The sequence below is a fragment of the Elephantulus edwardii genome, unplaced genomic scaffold (genome assembly GCF_000299155.1).
Source record: "Elephantulus edwardii isolate Elephantulus edwardi_28Jun2011 unplaced genomic scaffold, EleEdw1.0 scaffold00001, whole genome shotgun sequence".
Taxonomy (NCBI): domain Eukaryota; kingdom Metazoa; phylum Chordata; class Mammalia; order Macroscelidea; family Macroscelididae; genus Elephantulus; species Elephantulus edwardii.
This window is the reverse complement of record NW_006399751.1, coordinates 14,419,738-14,425,167: the sequence shown is the minus strand read 5'-3', so window position 1 is coordinate 14,425,167 and position 5,430 is coordinate 14,419,738.

Here is a 5,430-nt window from a genome sequence, read left to right as displayed (position 1 = left end):
TGCGGATCTTCTTTTTTTTTTGGCTGTGGACGCCCTTCAGGACTGCCTTCTTGGCCTTCAATGCCTTTGCTTTGGCTTCAGTTTTGGGAGGTGCAGGGGCTTCCTTCTTCGCTTCCGGCGCCATCTTCGTAGAAAGGATCACTGCACTTTTTAAGGAAGAGTTATTCCACCAACAGATGGAAGACAGGGGGCATGGATAGAAAGTCAAACCTGTGTTTGAGGGAGCTTGTAACTGTCCAGCTGACGATGACTTACGGTGGTCCCACATGCGTCAGAGTAGAACTACACGTTCACACCTTTTCTAGTGTTTGGTTTCTCAACCGTCTAGGACAAGGGCTTTCTTCCGAGGGCCCCTGGATGGACTTAAATCTCGGACTCTTCTATTAGCAGCAGCAAAACTCATTACCTGGTACAACAAATAACACAGGAATCTCTTATCTCGGTGTTGGGGAGGCTAGAGACCCAAATCAGGGCAGGAAAAGGATGGGCAGTCTCCTCCCCTGTGATTAACTGCCTCTGACAACCCACTGGAGGGTCAGCTAGGGGCTGGTTCTAACTCAACGGAACACAACAATCTTTGTCTCTTACGAAGTTGACTCTTAGTGGCAGACGGGTGAGCACTTCCTTTTTCTGGTTACTCTATTATGTTCACAAAAAGGAGTGATGCTCTCTGGTAGAGCTTGTAGCAAATTGCAACAGTTAAAGGATTACAACTTGATAAAGAGGTTTTCCTCAAAATGGACCTTTTAGACTAACAGGAAATTTCTCTCTTTTTTTTAATTTTTAATTCTTTTTTTGTGTATACCGTCAAATTGGATCTGACTAGTACAGCCCCTCCTTCTCCAGCAGAGCATGCGGTGGATTCAAACTGGTGGAATCTGGGGTTGCAGTGCAGCTTCTAGGCCACCAGAGCTCCCCAAACAGGACATTTTTTTTTTTAATTTTTATTTTATTATTTTTATGTTAGTGTACCGTCAAATCAGATCTAACTGGTACAGGAGGAGATTGTTTCTCCTTCCCCAGCAGAGCATCTGGTGGATTCGAACCGTGTGCCTCTGGGATTGTAGTTGCAGCTCCTTGCCACTAGGCCACCAGAGCTCCCCAAACAGGACTTTTCTTTTAAAATTGTTATTAAAGAGCTGTTCGTTTCCTATTGCTTTCTAGCCTGCTTAACCTCCCCATTTATTTCTGAGTTTCCCTACGTTGGAAAGCAACACATTCTCTGACTGAATTGTAGGCTTAATAAAAGTGGCTCTGATGTTAGGGGCCTGATCCCGGAGCAGACTCATTCTTTTCAAATTCTAATGTCTCCTTGAGATGTTGAAGGAAATGTCCTGAAATAGCTGCCTGGCCAATTTAAAATCTTGAAGAGAGGGAGAAAATCGAAGATGGCATCTAAACTCATCCAGCCATTCCTAAGTCTAAGTTTTGAAGCAGAACCCAGCTGATTCACATCCACAAATAATTAGCAGCACTTTGTGTGTTTTTAAAATGCGCTCATGCCACACGTGAGAATGCATTTGCTCTCTTTCTTCAACATTATTTTCAATTCTAGTCTATTTATTTAAATTGCCGTCATATATTACTATCGTTAAGTATAAATACGCTTCAATTTATTTATTCAATCCCGTGCTAGTAGACATTTGAATTGTTTCCAGGGTTGTTGTTTTTGCCATTCACAGACGAATCTGCAGCCAATGCTTCCGCCCATGACTCTGTATGCCGGTGCGCAGGGGTTTCCTGTTCTGCAGAACCAACCTAGGACCGCGAACCTAAGCACATCTACCAGACAGCGCTGAGTGAGTGTTGTAACTCATTTTCCTGGGAGAGATATTTTCCTTGACAGAAAATAAATCAGCTTGTCATATTTCTTAACATCAGTGACTGAAATTCTGGAGAAAGTGAAGAATGTGACCTAAGCACCTTTGCTGGGGATTTCCCTACATCAAGACTCAGATTTAAAGGCACCATTGCTCGCCCTCCCCCTCTCTGCTAACCACCCTCTCCTTCCACCTGGGACCCTCGGGCTTCAAGGTCATCTATTGTTAAGGAAAAAAGGAAGCCGCGAAACAGGATGTAGAGTGTGAGAGCTCAATCCTTTTGGGGTTTTGAAAGTAAATGATAGATCTAGAGAGGTTGGTTCAAGATAGAGCAGGATTCAGAGCTGTTGGACACAGGGCCGCTATGAGTCACAGCGACTCCACAGCATGTAACAACAACAACAACAGAGGACACTTTGGTGGCCTAGTGGTAAGCTGCTGCACTGCTATCCTGAAGGCACACAGTTCGAGGCCACCAGCTGCTCCATGGGAGAAAGATGGGCATCCTCCCTTGTGATACACTGCCTCTGAAAATCTGCTGGAGGGTCATCTATGGGTCGGTTCCAACTCAACGATACACAACAACAACAACAGAGGACACTGAGCTCTGTTAAGGGTGATTGGGAACAGACAAGGGTACAGTGGTAGAACATCATAAACCTAATGTCATTATACAGGTGAAGATTGGTAAAATGGCAAATGTTTTGCAATACATGTTTACCACAATGTAAAAGTGCATTATTGTTGTTGTTGTTAATGTGCCATCGAGTGGCTTGTGACCCTATTATACAACAGTTCTAAACTCTGCTCTGTCCTGTGCCATTCGCACCGTCGCCGATACACCCATCCCAATTACTCCAGTCACTGAATCAATCCACCTCCTAGAGGGCCTTCCCCTCCTGTGCTGTCCCTCCACCCTACGAAGCATGATGTCCCTCTCCAAGGACCAGTCCCTGCTTACAACATGTCCAAAGTATGTCAGAAGAAGCCTCAGAATCCTTGCCACCAAGGAGCCACCCGGTTTAACCCTCTCCAGGATGAATCTGTTTGTTTTCCTAGCAGTCTATGGTACCCTCAATACTCTTCTCCAGCACCACAGCTCAAAGACATCAATTCTCCTATCCTTCCTAGTCATTGTCCAACTCTCTGATGCATAACAAGTGATTGCAAAGACCATGGCCTGTATCAGAGGCACCTTAGTCTCCAGAGAGACACCATTGCTCTTCAGTACCCTGGAGAGGTCCCTAACATCCCTAACATCAGACTTTCCCATCGCAATACCTCTTTTCATTTCCTGGCTGCTGGTGCATTATATACTTTTTTTAAAATCCACTGATAACAAGTTGATGTTGACTTCTAACAACCTTCCATTGGCTTCTGTAAACTTCTGTGAGGGAGACTATGAATCTTTCTCCCTCGGGGAAACTGGTGTGTTGGATCTTGGACTTCACCACCAAGGCCATATGGGAAGAGGTAACCCATTCCTGTCGCCTCACAACAAATGCATACCAGTCCTCCACTGGGTTTCCAAGGTTTTTAATTGCACGACAGGACAATGCTCATCTTTCTCCCACCCTGCACATCCCTGGTGGATTGGCACCAAAGCCTTTGGGTTAGCTGTGTAACTAGCTCTGAGACTACACCATCTGACAGACCACAGGATTAAGTGTGGTGGGGAGGGCAGCAGGGCCTTTTAGTTTTACATTCATTTAATGCTATACTTTTTGTTTCATAAGCATGTGTCACGATCTCTCAGAGGTTACTTTTTTATAAGGCACATGTGCAGAATGCAGGCTGAGTTTGTGGAGTTTAAAAGCACAGGGTTATTTTAAGAATATTCTTGTCTAGAAATGATTAGTACTAAAGACTATTATCCTTTTAAACATAAAGAGATGGTCTCTAACTTTAACTATTAGTCAGCAAGCCCTTAATTGAATAAGAGGCAGAATGAGAAGATCAAAAACAAATTCATGGCTGTTGAGTTGATTTCTACTCACAAAAACTCCATAGAACAGAGTAGAACTTCCCTATGGAGTTTCCAAGGCTGATCCAGGCCAGGGTCTTTGCAATTATGTGCCTAAGGGAGCTGGACAATGACCAAGGATGACAGAAGAAGAATTCACACCTTTGAGTTGTGGTGCTGGAGAAGAGTCTTGACCATACCATGGACCTCCAAGAAAACAAACAGTTCTGCCCTGGAGAGGGTGAAACCAAGCTGCTTCTTGAAAGTAAGGATTCTGAAGTGCTGTCTCACAGACTTTGGGCATGTTGCCAGGAGGGGACCAGTCCTTGGAGAAGGACATCATGCTCGGAAGGGTGGAGGGACAGTACAGGAAAGGAAGACCCCAGATGAGATGGATTGACACAGTGACTGGGGTAATGGAGGTAGAGACATTGGAGACAGTGAGATTGGTTCAGGGTAGCACAGGGTTCAGAGCTGTTGTGCATAGGATTGTGACTCAACAGCACATAACAACAACAAAAGCAAACTGCCAACTCTTTCTCCCACAGAGCAGCTGATGAATTCAAGCTGTTGACCATTCAGTTAGTGCCTGTGCGCTTATGGCTCTTGTCTGTAGGTGCCATCAAGTCAGTGCCAACTCATAGCAATTCTCTGTACCCTCCAGAATGAACACTGCCTGTTCTGAGCCATCCTCATAATTTGTGTCGGTCCATCTTGTTGAAGATCTTTTTTTCTCTCTGACTTTCTACTCTCCTAATAAGCATGATGTCCTTTTCTAGGAACTTATTCCTCCTGATAATATGCCTAAACTATGTGAGACCGAAAAAAAAAAATCGCACCTTATTTGCTTCTAAAGTGCACTCAGGCTGTGCTTTTTCCGAGACAGATTGGTTTGTTCTTCTGGCACATTCCATGATGTATTTCATGTTCTTTGTCAGCACCACAATTCACAGCTGTCATTGAGAAGATGGTATTGTGTGTTGTAGAATCAGCACTGGCCCATAGCTGACCTTCCAGGAGGTTTTCAGAGGCAGTAAATCTCCCGGGAGAAGATTGCCCATGTTTCACCAGCAGGGCAGCTGGAACATTTGAACAACGTACCTTTGCGTTGGTAGTGAAGCCCTCCTTGTCTTTGACAAGATAGCCGCTGTGGATCCTGTCCAGAGCAAAGTGGGAATGTGCCTTCACTAAATAACTCAGGAAGGGTCCAAGTACCCTCACTACAAAATAAGCCCATTCAATGACTGGATCCAGCTGTCACACTGAATATCACAGAAAGTCAGCCTGGGACCATCGGCATCACCGACAGGTGGGTGGGAAATACTGGGTAACAAATAACAAGACGATTGCAAGACATGGAGAAAAGGTAAGGAGAGACACTTGATGAATGAAAATTAGCACATAAATCAATAAAACAGGAAACAGATACAATATAATATCTGATAACTGCTATAAAGAAGGCTGTTATAATTTTTATGAAGATTGCATTGAAACTATCAATCCCTTTGGGTTGTCTTAACATCTTTACTGTATTAAGTCTTCAAGTCCATGCAGGGAACATCTTTCCATTTCTCTAGGTCTTCTTTAATCTCACTCATCAGTGTTTTATGTTTTTTATTATTTAATCCCTTGTATCTCTGGGTCGAT